The sequence below is a fragment of the Dendrobates tinctorius genome, unplaced genomic scaffold (genome assembly GCF_039654945.1).
Source record: "Dendrobates tinctorius isolate UK_male_01 unplaced genomic scaffold, ASM3965494v1 ptg000089l, whole genome shotgun sequence".
Lineage (NCBI taxonomy): Eukaryota > Metazoa > Chordata > Amphibia > Anura > Dendrobatidae > Dendrobates > Dendrobates tinctorius.
In genome coordinates, this window is record NW_027361757.1 from 6880814 (window position 1) to 6902168 (window position 21355).

General features: G+C 43.4%; 1 protein-coding gene across 1 annotated transcript in view; it reads left to right on the plus strand.

Annotated features, from left to right (window-relative positions):
- Nucleotides 1-5391: 5391 nt before the first annotated feature.
- The window catches only part of LRRC20 (leucine rich repeat containing 20), a 785599-nt gene continuing 769635 nt past the window's right edge, over nt 5392-21355 (plus strand). The window contains exon 1 of the mRNA XM_073585792.1: nt 5392-5529. The gene's annotated coding sequence lies outside the window, so the exon portion shown is untranslated. The remainder of the gene's footprint in view (nt 5530-21355) is intronic.

The window sequence follows — 21355 nt, forward strand, 5'->3', positions numbered from 1 at the left end:
GATAATGACGCTGGAACTCTGGGTGCAGGATAAAGACACTGACACTCTGGGTACACGGTAATGACGCTGGCACTCTGGGTGCAGGATAATGACACTGGCACTCTTGGTACAGGGTAATGACGCTGGCACTCTGGGTGCAGGATAATGACACTGGCACTCTTGGTACAGGGTAATGACGCTGACACTCTGGGTACAGGGTAATGTTAATGTTGCACTTTATTCATCCCTTTTTTTAAACCATTTTTTTCCTGTTGGACTGCAGCTGTGTCTGGAATTGCGTCTGTCCTGTCAATTCATGTACAAGGGGCTGGGGTGCTCGCTGTTTGCTCAGTGGACTCTGTTCGTGGACTGTACCTTTAAGTGACTTGGCCAGAACTATCCTCCTCCCGTGCCACCTTGTTACAATTACATTACAGGGGGGGTCTCGATATGTGAATACATTACAGAGGGTCATTATATGTGATTATATTAAAGGTGGGTTTCTATATGAGATTACACTACAGAGGGTCTCCGCATGTGATTACATTACAGGGGGCTCTATATGTGATTACACGACAGTGTAGGGGGTCTCTATAAGTTATTACATTACAAGAGGACTGTATATATGATTACACTACAGGGGGTTTCTATATGTAATTACACTACAGGGGGTCTCCTTACATGATTACATTACAGGGAGTCTCTATATGTGATTACATTACAGGGGGGTCTCTATATGTGATTACATTACTCTGGCCCAGACATCATGTCTCTGCTGTCCAGAATCCCGGAGTGTCTATCAGCCATATCCTCCTTCTTCTCCTCTCGCTTCCTTAAACTCAATGTGGACAAATCTGAACTCATCATCTTTCCTTCATCTCACAGATCTTCATTACCTGATCTATCTATCACAATTAATGACATCACGCTTTCCCCCTGTACCGGAAGTCCACTGCCTCGGAATAACCCTCGACTCTGCCCTGTCCTTCAAACCGCACATCCAAGCTCTTTCTACCTCCTATCACCTCCAGCTCAAAAATATCTCTTGAATCTGCAATTTTCTCAACCCTCAATCTACTAAAATGCTTGTGCATGCCCTCATCATCTCCCTCCTCGACTGCTGCAACATCCTTTTCTGTGGCCTCCCTGCTAACACTCTTGCACCTCTCCAGTCCATCCTTAACTCTGCTGTCCAACTAATTCATCTCTCTCCTCGCTACTCCATCGCTTCTCCCCTCTGCAAATCTTTTCACTGGCTCCTATTCCCTCAGCGTATCCAGTTCCAATGACTAATACTGACGTACAAAGCCATCTATAACCTGTCTCCTCCATATATCTCTGAATTAATCTCCTGATATCTTCCCTCAAGTTATCTCTGGTCCTTCCAAGACCTACTTCTCTCCTCCACCCTTATTCGCTCCTCACCTAATCACCTCCAAGACTTCTTCCAAATATCCCCCATCCACTGGAATTCTGTGCACCAACATGTCTGACTATCAACCACATTCGGATCCTTCAGACTGAACCTGAAAACCCACCTCTTCAGGAAAGCCTACAGTCTGCAATGACCCCACTGCCTCCTCACCACTACCGGAGCTACCGTCTCACCAACAATGGAGCTGCCACGACCCCCCAACCTACTGTCTCCTTCCCCACCATCCTGTAGAATGTAAGCCTGCAAGGGCAGGGTCCTCTCCCCTCTGTATCAGTCTGTCATTGTAGTTTGTTTACTGTAAGTGATACTTGTAATTTGTATGAAACCCCGTCTCATGTACAGCACCATGGAATCAATGGTAATAATAATAATTACAGGGGGTCTCTATATATGATTACATTACAGGGGGTCTCTAAATGTGATTACATTACAGGGGGGTCTCTATATGTGATTACAGTACAGGGGGGTCTATATGCGATCACATATAGTGACCCCCCCAATGTAATCACTAATCACATATAGAGGCCCCCTTGTACTGTAATCACATAGAGACCCCCCCTGTAATGTAATCACATATACTCACCTGTAATGTAATCACATATAGAGACCTCCTGTAGTGTAATCACACATAGAGACCCTCCTGTATTGTAATCACATATAGAGACCCACTGTAGTGTAATCACATATAGAGGCCTCCTGTAATGTAATTACACTACAGGGGCCTCTATGTGATTACAGTACAAGGGGTCTCTATATATGATTACATTATTAAGGGCTGGCGGAACGCACCAATTGATGAAGATGGGGGTGCGCACCGAGCAGGACTTGGGAGCTGTGCAAGACACCTCCATGACCTCTGGAGGCTCGATCACCCGATCGGGAGGTTCCAGAGGTTTAGAGAAGGTGGGAGCGAACCTAACCCTCGATCTGGACTGGGAGCGCTCCAACCCACGCTCCGTGAAACGGAGATCTATGCGGCTGGAGATGGTAATAAGCTCCTCCAGTGTAACGGGAACCTCCCTGGTGGCCAGAGCGTCCTTGACGTGCTCCGCCATGCTACCCAGAGCCTGGCGCTATGATAATGTTAAGGGCTGGCGGAACGCACCAAATAATGAAGATGGTATAAGGTATATGGTGAGTTCGTAGCCCGGGGTCCACCGTGAAGAGATGTAAACTGCTGCTAGACAATGACGAAACAGTAGGTAGCTGGACACCGGCGGGTAACCTCTGACCCGGTGTGTGCAAGAGCGGACTCTGCTACTTCACAGAGTCCGTACTAGTCGGCGTATAAGCGTGACCTGTTAAGCGTCACAGATCACGACTCAGTGTAAACTACCGCTCAGAGCGGGTACAATGTCTACCCTGGCGGACGCCACTAACCAGCATAAGAACAGTGCTGGAAAGCGCACGGCGCCGCTCTGGCAGACACTGCGGCATCAGCGGTATGTGAAGCCTGTACTGACCGACGCCACCAGGCGCTACAGGAAGGAGGGCTGATTACACTGTGGCGCTAAGCACTGCTAGGTGCTAACTCTGACGCTAGGACCCTAACTCATGCGTATCAAAGGGAGGGAGTCTTAATGAGTCAGTCACCAGTCTCATACATCCGTCATCTCACACACCACTAAACAATAAAGAATCAATAAAGAATCAAAGTCTATCATAGCGCATGGCGGGGCGGCCATGCAAACCTTTTATAGCAGCGTCCTTCCAGGACCTTTCTCATGGTCCAATCCAAACTGGAGGACCTGAGCATGTGACCTCCGATCTCCAATGGGAGATCGTCCCACGGGCATGCTCAGTGGACTGAAAGGAGGACTTAGTCCCTGGAGTAGTTCGCTGCTGACCAGCATGCGTTGCTATAACTGGACCAGAGGTGGCAGCAGCAACCAAACCCACAAAGCTGGTCTGAGCAGAGCACCAGGACCGATGAATCTGCTGAGCAGGTACTTCTGTGGCTGGAGCGGAATGGAAGACTGCTAAAGGCAAGGCTTGAGATTCTTGCTGTGCAGTGACAGAAACCTGATGCCTAACATACATTACAGGAGGGTCTCTATATGTGCAATATACTACAGTGAGCCTCAATATAACGTTAAGCAAAAAAAAGTGTTGTGTGCCTACAGAGTCTATGTGACTGCAAGAATGAGCTATGCATACTCCTGATGTGATGATTTATAAGTCTTCAGTCACAGTAATTACAAAGTTGTAGTGTTACACAGGACAACCCCTGTAGCCTCCCTGACAGATTTTGCACTGTTGTCACAGAGGTGAATGCTACACAATATTTTCCATAAGCACCACAGGCTCTTTACACAGCTTATTGGAGTGAGTGTTGATAGTCAAAACTTCACCAATCTAATGGCTGGTGTTGATGGCTTGTCTTGAACAGAAGTTATCAATTTTGAAAAGCTGGATAACCTCTTTAGCTATGTGGGGGCCATTATACTGTACGGTGCACAGAGAGCTGGCACCTATTATAGCGCATGGGGATAATCTGCGTATAAAAAAAATCAGGGACATGTGAATGAGACCTTACTGCATTTTATTCCCCATAAAGCTTTATGAGGTTGAGCAGCAAATTGACAAAGAAATGCATCAAAAACTCGCATTTTAGGCTATGTGCCCACGTTAGCGTTTCTAAACGCTCAGGAAACTGATCCCCTTCCCAGAAAACGCGCGCCTTTTTTCCGCACGTTTTTTGCACAAAAGACACGCATTTTTGATGCATTTTTTGACACGCCTTTTCTGGGAACATTGGAAATGGCTAAAAACGCTCAGCAATGCGGAAATTAATGAGCATGCTGCGTTTTTAGCCGCTAAGCGATTCCTGAGCGTTTAAAAAACGCATGCATTGGCACAAAAAGCCAAAAACGCATGCAAATTAATTTGAAGCTTCTTTTAAGCGTTTCTGCAGCGTTTGAGCCGGCACAAACGCTGCGGAAACGCTTAAAAAAACGCAATGTGGGCACACAGCCTTAATGCATTTCTATGCATTTTGCACTTTTTGTGCATGCTGATGTGTTTTTTACCGTGAAAAAACCGCATCGCGGTAAAAAACGCAGCATGCTCATTAATTTCGCAGATTTTTCCGCGTTTCTGGCTAGTTCAATGCGTTTTGAAAACGCACAAAAAAACGCATAAAAAACGTGCGTTTTCTGCACAAAAACCGCGCAGAAATTTTTTTTTTTCTGCGCGGTTTCTGGGAAGGGAGTCAGGTTTTTCAGCAGAAATTTTCTGCTACGTGTGCACTTAGCCTTAGGCTATGTGCACACGCTGCGGATTCTGGTGCGGTTTCGCAGCGGATTTGGCCGCTGCGGACCCGCAGCAGTATTAGCTGCGGTATACAGTACCATTCAAATGAATGGAAAAAAAAAACTGCGGTGTAGACTGTGCTGATTTTTCCGCACGGTTTTGAAACCACAGAAAGAATTCACATGTCAATTCTTTCTGCGGAATCCGCAGCGGTTTCCTATCTCCACCATTGTGGAGATGGTGAAACCACGGGCTAATCCGCAGATAAACCTCAGGTCTTTTGACCTGCGGATTTATCTGCGGATTTTGCAAAATCCGCAAGGATGAATCCGCAGCGGATTCCGCAGCGTCTGCACACACCCTTAGGGAGATTGCATTTTTCCTGCATGTGAACATACAGCAGTCTCAGTAAGTATACACTATATATATAAATATATATATATATATATATATATATATATATATATAATAACAGCCATAAAACCACACACGACATATATAAGCTAACTATAGGGTTACCATAGAGAAGGTTGTATAGCAGTGATGAAACATTTGTTCATAGAAAAGAAAGTAACTAGAAGTTACATAAATTAGACATTATAATGTTTATCCTAAGGAATCTAAGACTGATTAGTTAAATGCCATCGCCGCGAAATGTTAGCACAGCGCGGAAACCGCAAAAAATCGAGGTCCCGGCTCCGTGCACAGGAGCAGCAGGTGCAGGCCGCAGTGTTGGTGTTCCCTATTAGGTCCGCCCCGGGAGTGCCGGCCTCTGATTGGTGGGCGGGGAGCGGCACCTGTGCAGCAGCTGTTCCTGCTCAGTCAGTGTAGAAGAGTAGGAGCTGTGGGTGTGCTCTGTGCCGGTAAGTGCTGATCTGTGTGTCCATGTGGAGTGCAGCCTCTCCCCGCTTATAACGCTTACCATAGTAATGAGGACGGCAGTACCGCTGACCCAATACAACTCCATGTGTATAATGTGACTATTATTGCTGCCAGGCTGCAGTGTAGCGCTAGATATTACGTTATATGAAGCTTATGATTACATTAATCGTTCTTATAATGGGATGTCAGTAGAAAATTGTGAAGTAAGGTCATGTTCACATGTGGTGTTTTTGCTGTTGTTTTTAAGCCGTGTATTTGTTGTGTAGACTACGCAGCGTTTTACAGCACCCGTGTAGTAGTCAGCGGTTTCTGGAACCTCGTGCACACGCTGCGGTTTTCTTCAGCTTCGCTTTCTGAGCCATTCTGCGTTTTGGGTTTGCCAAAAAGGCCTTTTTCACATTTCCTTTTTTGATGTCAGTTGAAATCCACCAAAGATCCAAAAAACGGATCCGTTTAGGGAATTTAAAGGAACCGCAGGAGAGTGAGAGATTTTTGTGCTGCTGCCAGAACGATAATCAGGGTTAAAATGCTTCTCAGAGCAAATGTTCCTGGCATGCGCATTTGAAAATAGCGGTCCGCTACTTCCAAAAAAAAGTTTCAGAGTCTGTCTGCTCCGCCCGGGAGACGCAACAATTCAGACGGATCGATCCAAAAACGAATGCAACGGACGACCGTCAGTCAAAATCCGCCGCTAATGCAAGTGTATGGGGGAAAAAAACGGATCCGCCAAAAAGGGGCAGAACTGTGTTTGTGTGTGGTTTTTTTTTTTTTATTTTTTTTTCAAAACTGGCGGATTTTGACTGACGTTAAAAAACTGAAATGTGAAACGGGCCAAAGCAGTGTGTCAGCGCCTCCTGTGTATTCTCAGCGCTTTCCGCCCATTAAAATGACTAATGCAAATGAAAATGTGCTTATTGTATAAAGTGGGTTTTTTTTTTTTTTTTTCGTTCCACTCCTCTGTTTTATTTGTGCTTTTTAAAGCTGCAAGAAATGCAATATGTGAATATGAACATACCCTAAAGGATTACTCCTCATGCATTGAGACATTTTGACAACTTTTTTTTTTTGGCCACAGCTGGGAAACTTTTTGTAAACTAATATTTACATCTAAAATATTTTTTTATCGTTTGTCCTTTTTGGTGTTGCAGGTTTTCTGCACTTAAGAAAACATTTAGCTTGTGGTGTTTTTTTTTTTTTTTTATATATACAGTTTCAAAAACTCATGGTGGGAATGTAGCCTTTATTTATTTTATTGCAGCAAATCAATGAGAATAATTACAGATTTCACAAGTGCCCCAGTGCTTATTATCCAGGGGTGTTTCCTTCTTTCTGTATAATTAGAGCTTCTCAGAAGTGAGACGCAGCGCACAGCCCACACTGCAGAATGATACGTTTTACCTACAGTCCAGACAGGAGAGCTTTGTATGGGTGTAGTTCACTAAGGGCAGTATGGACTGGACACATTTGCAGCAAAGGTGCTTATTGCTGTGTTCTATGTGATTTCCGAGTTGTATGTGTCCAAATCTGAGTTGACGGCTTCTAGGTCGTGGCAGATATTGCGCCCTTGAACTGAGAAATGTTCCATTTAGAAAATATTAAAGGGAGCTCGTCATCAGGATTTACCCACAGAAGGCATTGGGAGCACATTATGGATATTTTTTTTTAATTATTATAGTTATCTATTTTTAGATCAGAATGTAGGGAGAAAAGCCATGCTACCCCCTGCCACTCCGTGGCACTGATTGATGGCTTTCCCAGATTAGGCTGGAGACTGCAGGTAGAGACTGTTCAACTTTGGCTTTTAAACAATTTCATTTAGCATTTAAGGCTCATACAGTCATCATTAAATAGGGTACTAAGAGGCTGATAAAGTGCTCCTAAAACCTTCTAGGGGTAAATCCTGATAACAGTTCCCTTTATTGCCCTTTTAAAAAGTAATGGTTGACACTTCTAAAAGTAATACTTTTAAACTTTTTACGTAAAACATTTGTGCCACCCCCACCACACACACAGATAAAGTGTTTATTTATATACTTCTCTTCCCGTTCCCTGCACCCAGATCAGTTTGGGACTTATGCCTCTTGCGTTGGGGCACTGACATCTAGACAGCAGTCTTTGGCCTACAGATCACTGAGTGATTGTGTAGAGTACCTGTGGCTGCCTGCTCTACTACAACATCCAACTGTGATACCACCATAAAAGCAGCGTTCAGGCAAAAGTCTGTTGTAAGTACACGGCACTGGATCTTCAGCACAAGAAATGCCTCTACTTGCCGTATTTTTTGGACCTAGGTTATAGAGGAGAAAATTAGAAAAAAAATTTGAAGCAAAAAATGTGGTCAGCTCTGTACTATTTTCCTCTATCCTGGTATACACTCGTGTCAAAATTTTTGGTAACCCCAATGGTGACAAAAATAACTTGAATCTGGCAAAAGTAATACTAAATAAAAAATGAAAATGAACAAATGAAAGTCAGACATTGATTTTCAACCAAGATTCCACAGAATTTTTTAAAAAATTAAACTCATGAAATAGGCCTATAAGCCCTGATCTATTCTATATCCTATTGAGCATCTTTGGAAAGAGCTGAAAGTTTCATTGACAGTTACAGGAATCATTTGATTGCCTCAAAAGGTTGTGCAACAAAATATTAAGTTAAGGGTTCCATCAATTCTTTCCAGGCCTATGCCATGAGTTTTATTTTTTTTTAAATTCTGTGGAAGCATGGTTGAAAAGCAAAGTCTGTCTTTCATTTTCATAGATTTTTTTATGGTATGCATGGCCCCCTCATCCCTACCCAGGTATGCATGGCCCCCTCATCCCTACCCAGGTATGCATGGCCCCCTCATCCCTTCCCTGGTATGCATGGCCCCCTCATCCCTTCCCTGGTATGCATGGCCCCCTCATCCCTTCCCTGGTATGCATGGCCCCCTCATCCCTTCCCTGGTATGCATGGCCCCCTCATCCCTTCCCTGGTATGCATGGCCCCCTCATCCCTTCCCTGGTATGCATGGCCACCTCATCCCTTCCCTGGTATGCATGGCCCCCTCATCCCTACCCTGGTATGCATGGCCTCCTCAACCCCGTGTTGGTATGCATGGCTTCCTCAACCCCATCTTGGTATGCATGGCTTCCTCAACCCCATCTTGGTATGCATGGCTTCCTCAACCCCATCCTGGTGTGCATGACCCCATCAGGAAAACATAAAAAAAAGCATAAATTATGCTCCTTCCTTCGCTCCCTCGCGTCGTCTTGTTCCGATGCCAGCAGCTGCTTTATGCTTGTAAGCACCGCATGACAGGGATATCATGTGCTACTACAAGCCGAATGACAGCTGCCGGAATACTCACTTCTCCCCACGCCGCTACTATGTGCGTGGAGAGACACACCTCACATTTTTGGAGGAAAAAAGTGTGTCTTATAGGCCGAACGATACTGTAATTTTTTAAAAATATTTTGCATCTCTAGGAGTTTACACCGTGGTCAACTTAAGACTTCTGTGGCACGCTTAAAGCTTTTCTACTGTATAGAGCCGCCAATACCACTGGATGCCTTCAGTTTCATAAAGTGTCTTTTCTAGTGATGAGCAAACGTGATCGGATGCTAACTGAGTATCTTTGGCAGGTTTGAGTCCCCGCTCCTGCTTGTCTCACGGCTGTTCGACATCCTCATCACATGCAGGGATTGCCTAACAAACATTTGACTTGAACGCAAAATTGGTTGGAATTGAGAGGGGGTGCCATGCTTCGTTTAGAGAGCCCCTGATGTGCCTAAACAGTGGAATCCCCCACAAGTGACTGCATTTTAGAAACTAGACCCCTCAAGGAACTTATCTAGCTGTGTGGTGAGCACCTTGAACCCCTGGGTGCTTCATAGAAATTTATAACGTTGATCTGTGAAAAAAAAAAAAATCATATTTTTTCCTCAAAAATGTTATTTTAGTCCCAAGTTTTTTGTTTTCACAAGGTTAACAGGAGAAATTACCCCATACAATTTGCTGTGCAATTTCTCCTGAGTACACCAATATCCCATATATGAGGGAAAACTACTGTTTGGGGGTATGGCAGGACTCGGAAGGGAAGGAGCACCATTTGCCATTTTGAATGCAAAATTGTCTGTAATCATTAGCGGACGCCATGTAACATTTGGAGAGCCCTTTACGTTCCTAAACAGTGGAAACCCCGACAAGTGACCCCAACTATAGACCCCTCAAGGAATTTATCTAGATTTGTGGTGAGCACCTTGAACCCTCAGGTCAGGTCTTTTAAAACGTTGATCTGTGAAATATAAAAAAAAATTCACACGTTGATTTATCCCCAATTTTTTCATTTTTACAAAGATTACATAAGAAACTAGACCCCAAAATTTGGGGTGCAATTTCTCCTGAGTACACCGATACCGCGAATGTGGTCGAAAACAACGGTACTTTTGAAGCAAAGTGCAAAGCTCAGAATGGAAGAAGCGTCATATTGTGCCGCGGAGAGCTTGGAGGGGCGTGACTAAGCGAGCTCCTGACTATTCACTAGAGCCTCTGATGGTGAGGTTAGACTTGGCTCCCGATGAACGTCAGGTGCTACTTCAGGACTGACCAACGGACGCGTTGCAGCTGGACCCAGAGGACAGTCTGGATGGCAGAGACTGATATGCAACATTACACAACATAGACTGCAAACAGGAAGGTTGCTCAGGCACCTCCCCAGTGGGAAGGAAGCAATATATACTGTACATAATGTCCCACAGCTATTGACTGGGGTGGAAATAGCCAGTACACGCGCTGACCCTCTAAGAGGGCGGGAGTGTACGCACACGTGACCTAAGCACATGGCTAGAGGACCGACTGGAAGAATGCAGAGCATGGGGAAGAGAAGAACTGACCGCAGCACATGTGAGTGAAGTGGAACGCCAGAGACCCTGCCTGTCAGAGCTGGACTCCGGCGTGATTCTAACAGATAACCGCAGCCTTGAAAGGATTGTTAAGAAAAGACCATTCAATAATTTGGGGGAAATTCACAAGGAGTGGACTGCTGCTGGAGTCATTCCAGCAAGAGCCACCACACACGGACGTACACAGGACATGGGCTACAAGTGTCACATTCTTTGTGTCAAGTCACTCATGACCAATAGACAACACCAGAAGCGTCTTAGGGTACCGTTACACCTAGCGATGCACCAGCGATCCCGACCAGCGATTTGACTCAGTCAGGATCGCTGGTGCATCGCTAGTGAGCTGCCACACAGGCAGATCTCACTAGCGACATCGCTGGGGACGGGGCTCGCTACTTACCTGTCAGACGCGGTGATCCTGCGTCCTCCCGCCCGGCTCCACGCATCGCTCGTCGGCACCACAGGAAACGGCCGACGAGGAATGGTCCAGGAGCTTTTCGCGCGATCAGCGATAACCAGCGGGGGAGCGGGTCGGAGGTAAGTATCACGTGCAGCGATATCGCTAGCAATATCGCTATAACGTCACAAAATCGGTGACTTTACAGCGATATTGCTAGCGATATCGCAGTGTGTAACGGGGGCTTTACCTGGGCCAAGAAGAAAAAGAACTGGACTGTTGCTCAGTGCTCCAAGGTGTTGTTTTCAGATTAAAGTAAATTTTGCATTTCATTTGGAAATTAAGGTCCCAGAGTCTGGAGGAAGAGTGGAGAGACACAATCCAAGCTGCTTGAGGTCTGGTGTGAAGTTTCCACAATCAGTGATTGTTTGTGGAGCCTTGTCATCTGCTGGTGTAGGTCCAATGTGTTTTATTAAGACCAAAGTCAGCACAGCCGTCTACCAGGAAATTTTAGAGCATTTCATGCTTCCCTCTGCCGACAACATTTTGGAGATGGAAATTTCATTCTACAACAGGATTTGGAACCTGTCTACACTGCCAAAAGTACCAATTCCTGGTTTAAAATCAACAGTATCACTGTGCTTGATTTGGCCAGCAAACTCGCCTGACCTTAACTCCATAATACTGACATGTCTTCGAATTTCCAAGCAGTAAATTTTGTATTTATTTTCAGAAAATGAGAAATGGTCAAAATAACAAAAAATGCAGTGCTTGCACACCTCAAATAATGCTAAGAAAACAAGTTCATAATCATTTAGAAAGAACAATACTAATGTTTTAACTCAGGAAGCGTTCAGAAATCAATATTTTGTGGAATAACCATGATTTTTAATCACAGCTTTCATGCGTCTTGGCATGCTTTCCACCAGTCTTTCACACTGCTTTTGGGTGACCTTATGCTACTCCTGGTACAAAAATTTAAGCAGTTCTTTGTTTGATGGCTTGTGACTATCCATCTTCCTCTTGATTACATTTCAGAGGTTTTCAATGGGGTTCAGGTCTGGAGATTGGGTTGACCATGACAGGGATTTGATGTGGTGGCCGTCCATCCACACATTGGCCTAGCTGTGTGGCATGGCGCATTGTCCTGCTGGAAAAAACAGTCCTCAGATTGGGGAACATTGCCTGAGCAGAAGGAATCATCTGTTTTTCCAGGATAACCTTGTATGCGGCTTGATTTATACATCCTTCGCAAAGATTAATCTGCCCAATTCCAGCCTTGCTGAAGCATCCCCAGATCATCACCAACCCTCCACCTAATTTCACAGTAGGTACGCCTCTCCAGGTCCCCGTCTAACCATTAGACGACCAGGTGATGGGCAAAGCTGAAAATTAGACTCAACAGAGAAGATTACCTTACTCCAGTCCTCTATGGTCCAATCCTTATGGTCTTTGGCAAACTTCAGCCTGGCTCTCCTTTGCTTCTCATTGATGAAAGGCTTTTTTCTAGCTTTATATGACTTGAGCCCTGCCTCTAGGAGCCCTTTGTGAACTGTTGTTGCTGTGCACTTCACCCCAGTTGCCATTTGCCATTTCTTTTGTAGGTCACTTGATGTCATCCTGTGGTTGCTGAGTGACATTCGAATAAGATGACGGTCATCCCGGTCAGTGGAGAGTTGTTTTCGCCCTCTGCTGGTCTGTAGCTTTGTTGTCCTCAATGTGCGCTGCTTGACCTTGTTGTAATGGACTGTCGTCTTTGAAATTTTAAGGATAGAGGCAACATGATGCTCTCTGTATCCCTCTGCTAGTAAAGCCAGAATTGAGCCCTTCTTTTCCTCACTCAAGACCTTTCTTTTCAACTCCTTTGGCTTGGTTAAAAGTTATTTTTTCATTCCTATTACGTTTGGGATATTACTTGTTTTGCCATCCAGCTTGTCCTATTGCAAGAGGATTGTGAACACCACAGCAGGGTTTTTTTTATACTTTACTTCGTTAAATCAGATTTGGTTCAGGTGATCACCTAATCAGAAGCACATTAAGTAGAATGAGGTGGACTCTGGTTGGAATTCAACTGACACTGGAATGGAATGGCTGTCAGACATGTAGAGATGGTGATTTTTAGAAAACTACAATTTTTGCCATAGCTGTATATTCTATGTGTATATATCTATTCTTTTCTAACCTGTCAGTGTGATTTTACTGTACACCACACATGAATCGCCGGCTTTTCAAAGGACACCGATGTGTAAAAATCGAACAGCATTTGCATGGTGCGAGTGCTGTGCAATTTTTTTTTTTTTTATCGCGTCCATTGACTTGCATTGGCGAGTCTCGTACAAGATAAGCAGCAAATAACAGCATGCTGCAATTTTTTTTTTTCTCAGTCTGATTTCATCTGAGAAAACGCAGATGAGATGTAACCAATTAAATAACATTGGTCCGAGTGCAATCCGATTTTATATCGGATTGCACTCATCCGTTTTTCTTGCAAATGAGTGTGAGCCCTTAGGCAGGTTATACATCCACCATAACCACAATCCACAGGACAAGAAGCAAAGGCAGGAAGGAAGTGTAATCCAGTGCTTCTGAGATTCTGCTCTATTTTGCCTTTTTGAAGAATTGGAAAAGCCTTTGTTAAAATCACATCCCAAAACTACACTAAATGCTGATCATTTCTGGAAGATAGTCAGTATGCACTGGGGAAAATAAGTAATTGATATACCGGTACTGGTGATTTTGCAAGTTTAGCCACCTACAAAGAATGTAGAGGTCTGTAATTTTTATCGTAATCCAGAATCTAAAAATAAAAACAAGAAAGTCACATTGTATGGTTTTTACACAATTGAATTGCATTTTACTGCATGCGATAAGTGCTGTATTTGATCACCTACCAACCAGCAATAATTCTGGCTCTTACAGACGTGTTAGTTTTTCTTTAACCCCTTAAGCCCCAAGGGTGGTTTGCACGTTAATGACCAGGCCAATTTTTACAATTCTGACCACTGTCCCTTTATGAGGTAATAACTCTGAAACGCTTCCATGGATCCCGGTGATTCTGACATTGTTTTCTCGTGACATATTGTACTTCATGTTAGTGGTAAAATTTCATTCAAATAACTTGCGTTTATTTGTGAAAAAAACGGAAATTTGGCGAAAATTTTGAAAATTTCGCAATTTTCCAACTTTGAATTTTTATGCCCTTAAATCACAGAGATATAGCACACAAAAAACTGAATAAGTAACATTTCCCACATGTTTACTTTACATCAGCACAATTTTGAAACCAAAATTTTTTTTTGCTAGGAAGTTATAAGGGTTAAAAGTTGACCAGCGATTTCTCATTTTTGCAACACCATTTTATTTTTACGGACCACATCACATTTGAAGCCACTTTGAGGGGTCTATATGATAGAAAATACCCAAAAGTGACACCATTCTAAAAATTGCACCCCTTAAGGTGCTCAAAACCACATTCAAGAAGTTTATTAACCCTTTAGGTGCGTCACAGGAATTTTTTGAATATTTAAAAAAAAATGAACATTTAACTTTTTTTCACTAAAAAAATACTTCAGGTTCAATTTTTTTTAATTTACCAAGGGTAACAGGAGAAATTGGACTGCAAAAGTTATTGTGCAATTTGTCCTGAGTACGCCGATACCTGATATGTTGGGGGGAACCACTGTTTCGGCGCATGGCAGACCTCAGCAGGGAAAGAGCGCCATTTGACTTTTTCAATGCAAAATTGGCTGGAATTCAGATCGGACGCCATGTCGTGTTTGGAGAGCCCCTGATGTACCTAAACAGTGGAAACCCCCCCAAGTGACCCCATTTTGGAAACTAGACCCCCCAAGGAACTTATCTAGATATGTGGTGAGAACTTTGAACCCACAAGGGCTTCACAGAAGTTTATAACGTACAGCGGTACAATTAAAAAATCATATTTTTTCCACAAAAATGATCTTTTCACCCCCAATTTTTATTTTTCCAAGGGTAATAGGTCCCTAAAAGTTATTGGGCAATTTGTCCTGAGTACACTGATACCCCATATGTGAGTGTAAATGACTATTTGGGCGCATGGCAGAGCTCGGAAGGGAAGCAGCGCCATTTGACGTTTTTTGGCTGGAATTGAGATCGGACACCATGTCGCGTTTGGAAAGCCCCTGATGTACCAAAACAGTAGAAACCCCCCACAAATGACACCATTTTGGAAACTAGACCCCCCAAGGAACTTATCTAGATGTGTGGTGAGCACTTTGAACCCCCCCAGTGCTTCACAGAAGTTTATAATGCCCGTGCGTGAAAATACAAAAATCGTATTTTTTCCACAAACATGATCATGTGGTCACCAATTTTTTCATTTTCCCAAGGGTACAAGGAGAAATTGGACCCCAAATGTTGTTGTCCAATTTGTCCTGAGTACGCTGATACCTCATATGTGGGAGAAAACTACTGTATGGACACACGTCGGGGCTCAGAAGGGAAGTAGTGACGTTTTGGAATGCAGACTTTGATGGAATGGTCTGCGGGTGTCATGTTGCTTTTGGAGAGCCCCTGATGTACCTAAACAGTGGAAACCCCCCACAAGTGACCCCATTTTGGAAACTAGACCCCCTAAGGAACTTATCTAGATGTGTGGTGAGCACTTTGAACCCCCAAGTGCTTCACAGAAGTATATAATGCCCAGGCATGAAAATAAAAAAATCGTATTTTTTCCACAAACATGATCAATTAGTCTCCAATTTTTTTATTTTCCCAAGGGTAACAGGAGAAATTGGACCCCAAAAGTTGTCCAATTTGTCCTGAGTACGCTGATACCTCATATGTGGGAGAAAACTACTGTATGGGCACACGTCGGGGCTCGGAAGGGAAGTAGTGACGTTTTGGAATGCAGACTTTGATGGATTGGTCTGCGGGTGTCATGTGCGTTTGGAGAGCCCCTGATGTACCTAAACTATTGAAACTCCTCACAAGTGACCCCATTTTGGAAACTAGATCCCCCACGGAACTTATCTAGATGTGTGGTGAGCACTTTGAACCCCCAAGTGCTTCACAGAAGTTTATAACGCCTGGGCGTGAAAATAAAAAAATCATTTTTTTCCACAAAAATGATATTTTTGCCCCCAATTTTTTATTTTCCTAAGGGTAACAGGAGAAATTGGACCCCAAAAGTTGTTTTGCAATTTGTCCTGAGTATGCTGATACCCTATATATGGGGGTAAAACACTGTTTGGGCGCATGGCAGAGCTTGGAAGGGAAGGAGCACCATTTGACTTTTTCAACGCAGAATTGGCTGGAATTGAGATCAGACACCATGTTGCATTTGGAGAGCACCTGTTGTGCCCAAACAGTGGAAACCCCCCAATTATAACTCCAACCCTAACCCCAACACACCCCTAACCCTAATCTGAGCCCTAACCCTAGCCCTAACCCTAACCCTAATGGGAAAATGGAAATAAATACATTTTTTTTAATTTTATTATTTTTCCCTAACTAAGGGGGTGATAACGGGGGGTTTGATTTACTATTTATGGCGGTTTTTATGTTTGGCGGCTGTCGCACGCTAAAAGACGCTTTTTATTGTAAAAATAGTTTTTGCATCACCACATATTGAGAGCTATAATTTTTCCGTATTTTGACCCACCGAGTCATGTGAGGTCTTATTTTTTGCGGGACGAGTTGACGTTTTTATTGGTACCATTTTTGGGCACGTGACATTTTTTGATCGCTTTTTATTCCGATTTTTGGGACGCAGAATGAACAAAAACCAGCGTTTCATGAATTTCTTTTGGGGGGGTGCGTTTACACCGTTCTGCGTGCGGTAAAATTGATAAAGCGCTTTTATTCTTCGCGTCGGTACGGTTACAGCGATACCTCATTTAGGTTGTTTTTTTATGTTTTGTCGGTTTTTTGCAATGAAAACAATTTTATATAAAAAAAAATTATTTTTGCATCGCTTTATTCTGCGAGCCATAACTTTTTTATTTTTTTGCGGATGATGCTGTATGGCGGCTCGTTTTTTGCGGGACAAGATGACGTTTTCAGCGGTACCATGGATATTTATATGCGTCTTTTTGATCGTGCGTTATTGCACTTTTTGTTCGGTGGTATGATAATAAATCATTATTTTTTGCTTCGTTTTTTATTTTTATTTTTTAAGGGGTTCGCTAAAGGGGTTAACTAATGGGACAGTTTTATAGGGCGGGTCGTTACGGGCGCGGCGATACCAAATATGTGTACTTGTTTTGTTTTTTTATTTTCAAAAAGTGAATTTATTGGGGAATATTTTTTTTTTTTTTACTAATTTATTTAGCGATTTCTTTAAAATTATTTTTACACTTTTTTTTATTTTTTTTTTTACTTTATTACCTTGTCCCAGGTGGGACATCACTGTCCTGTGACAGATCGCTGATCTGTCACATCACAGATCACTGTGACAGATCAGCAATCTGTCACAGGCAGTTCTGCAGACTTCCTCATGCCTGCGCTTTGCAGGCAGTGAGGAAGTCAGCTCCCTACAGGCCCCTGAAGGCCCCCGTCGCCATCTTGGATCCGGGGGCCTGTAGGGAAAGAGTCCCCCGCAGCAGCGCTGCACATTGCGCTGCCGTGGGGGGCTCAGGGAAGCACGGAGGGAGCCCCCTCCCCGCCGATGCTTCCCTTTAACTCCTGGTACACCGCGATCGTTTTTGATCGCGGTGTACAAGGGGTTAACGTGTCGGGGGCGGTCCGTGACCGCCCCTGACACATTGTGCCGGGTGTCAGCTGTGATAATCAGCTGACACCCAGCCGCGATCAGCGGCGCTCACCACGTGGGCGCCGCTGATCGCATTAGACGTACTATCCCGTCCTTGGGAATTAAGTCCCAGGGCACATGGATGGGATAGTACGTCTAATGGCAGAAAGGGGTTAAGAAGCCCTCCTACTCTGCACTCATTACCTGTATTAATTGCACATGTTTCAACTTGTTACCTGTATAAAAGACACCTGTCCACACACTTAAGCATATGCCAACCTCTCCACCATGGCCAAAACCAAAGAGCTGTCTAAGGACACCAGGGACAAAATGCTAGACCTGCACAAGGCTGGGATGAGCTACAGACAATAGGTAAGCAGCTTGGTGAGAAGGCAAGAACTATTGGCACAATTATTAGAAAATTAAATAAACACAAGATGACTGTCAATTTTCCTCAGTCTGGGGCTCCATGCAAGATCTTGTCTTGTGGGCTAAGGATGATTCTGAGTAAGGTCAAGAAACAGCGAAGAACTACATGGGAGGATCTGGTCAATGACATAAAGACAGCTGGGACCACAGTTTCAAACATTACCCTCAGGAACACACTATGCTGTCATGGATTAAAATCCTGCAGGGCACGCAAAGTGCCCCTGCTCACACCAGCACATGTCCAGGTCTGTGTGTAGTTCACCAATGATTCAGAGGAGTCATGGGAAAATGTCATGTGATCAGATGAGACCAAAATAGAACTTTTTGTTATCAACTTCACTCACCGTGTTTGGAGGAAAAAAGATGAGTACAACCCCAATAACATCGTCCCAACCGTGAAGCATGATGGGGGAAAACTCATACTGTGGGGGAGTTTTCTGCAAAGGAGACAGGACAACTGAACCGTATTGAAGGGAGGATGGATGGGATCATGGATCGTGAGATTTTGGCCAACAAACTCCTTCCTTCAGTAAAAGCATTGAAGATGGTTCGTGGCTGGGTGTACCAGCATGACCATGACCTGAAACACAGCCAGGGTAATGAAGGAGTAACTCCATAAGAAGCATTTCAATGTCCTGGAGTGGCCTACAAATCTCCAGACCTGAACCCAATAGAAAATCTTTGGAGGGAGCTGAAAATCAATATTGCTCAGTGGCAGCCCTGAAACCTGAAATATCTGGAGAAGATCTGTATGGAGGAGTGGGCCAAAATTCCTGCAGCAGTGTGTGCAAACTTGGTCAACTACTACAAGAAATGTTTGACCTCTGTAACTGCAAACAATGGCTCTGTATTTATATTATATCAAATACTTATTTCACACAATAAAATGTAAATGAATTATATAAAAATAATACAATGTGATTTTCTTCATTTTTGAAAGATTCTGTTTCACAGTTGTAGTGTACCTACAATAAAAATGATAAACTTCTCCATTCTTTGTAGGTGGGAAATCTTGCAAAAATCAGTAGTGTATCAAATACTTATTTTCCCCCTGTATATAAAGAAGAAGCTGGAACTGAAATTCTATCACGGGAAATCTTGCCTGGATAAAGGATGGCCTTTTCAAAGAAGTGTTTTTTTGGAGAGGATTTACTGTATAAAGTATGTTTAGATTGTCAATGAATTGGGTAAAAACACGAGGAATTGTGCTTTAGTTTAAAATTTAACACCCTAATGGATTCAATGGTAGGTTACACTGAGTCACCGAAAAAATAAAAAGGCTGAAATGGTGGTGCGTAAGGGGTTAACAAGAAAGAAAAGCATAAACAGATGTCAGCATGCATCCCACATTTAGTACCTTGCATTCATCAAATCAAGCTTCCAATTAATAAATGGATGATGTATTTTTCCCTTACTACTGTTAGGCAGGCATTCATTCCCTTCTGGCCTCCCATAGAGGCTTGTTCTATTGAGGTGGGGAGTGTGCCACTGTGCTTTTTGTAATCACGTTCTGTTGAGTAGGCATTCATCCCTTTTGTCTAATAACAGGCACTGCAGAGCGGTACAGAACGAGTGTTAATGGTTTTTGCAAGGCGAACAAAGTTTCATGACATTAAAACAACATGAAGACGGCAAGCGACATGAGCCGTTCCTCACATATCATACAATGATCCGGTATTACACCGTTTGTAAACTCTTTGTAATCTAACATATAAAGCTCAATGTGGGTGTGTATATATATGTGTGTGTCCAGGATTGGCATCCACACCGTCGTAGCTACAGCCACAAAATTTTGCACAGTCACACGTCTGGACCCCGAGAGCGTCATAGGCTATGTTGTGAGGCGAAATTTTAACCCCGTGCGTTCCAATTCACCAATTTTGCCCCTATCTACATAATGGGGCAAAAGTGAAAAGAAAAGTGTTGGAGGCAAATTGACAGCTGCCAGATGTGAACAAGGGGGACTTAAAGAATGAGAGCGATGGCGCCAAAGAGTATATACCGTACAGTTGCTAAGGTGGGGCCCTGACATGGGATACTCACCACACACAGGGATATGAACACACACACAAAATGCGCCACACACTACCACGTACTTCAACACATATACCACCCTCAGCACACATTTCACCACACATACACCAACCTCGCCACATAAAAGTTGAAACACAAAAGTCGCCACTCAAAACTCGCCACGCTGTCCCAGAGCTGTTTAAAAGATGAAAAATGAGCTGTGATTGGTTGCTATCAGCAACAGTTTTCTTTGTAGACAGTTGTGGTAACTGAGGCCTATTATTCTTATCATTTCTATGGTGTTTTCGTCCTTCTATAAAGCTGGAAATAGCACAATTTATTACCGTGCCAACACAGACCACCCTCTGACACAGACTGCAGGGGGAGCCCAGTATCACACAGGATAGGATTAGATACACGGCTCAGCAGTCAGTATCACACAGGGTAGGATTAGATACACAGCTCAGCAGTCAGTATCACACAGGATAGGAATAGATACACAGCTCAGCAGTCAGTATCACTCAGGAGAGGATTAGACACATGGCTCAGCAGGCAGTATCACACAGGATAGGATTAGATACGCAGCTCAGCACACAGTATCACACATAATAGTATTAGATACATGGTTCAGCAGTCACTATCACACAGGATAGGATTAGATGCACGGTTTTTATGTGCAATATAATCATAATTATAATTTGTTATAACTAACCACAGTTGGTTACTATGCCCAGGCAACGCCGGGCTCTTCAGCTAGTCACAAATAAAAACCACTTGCAGTGTGCCGTTTATCTGTCTTCAAGCTTGTGGCTTTGTTTGCACTTTGAAGTTGATGCAGTTTTTGTTTTGTTTTAGGTCAAAAGTAGAAATTAATCAAAAAAACAGGACACTCATAAATCTGTTCTGTCATCTGACACTGGCAGCATTGTATGGAGACTGGGCAGATCTCCTTTTAGCAAAAAAAACGCTCCAAAAGATGTGCCGTTTGGTTAATAGGAGCTGTGAAAATGTATAGCCCACTTAGATATAGGTGCTTCTCACAAAATTAGAATATCATCAAAAAGTTAATTTATTTCAGTTCTTCAATACAAAAAGTGAAACTCATATATAGAGTCATTACAAACAGAGTGATCTATTTCAAGTGTTTATTTCTGTTAATGTTGATGATTATGGCTTACAGCCAATGAAAACCCAAAAGTCTTTATCTCATTTAATTAGAATACTTTATAACACCAGCTTGAAAAATGATTTTAAAATCTGAAATGTTGGCCTACTGAAATGTATGTTCAGTAAATGCACTCAATACTTGGGGCTCCTTTTGCATCAATTACTGCATCAATGCGGTGTGGCATGGA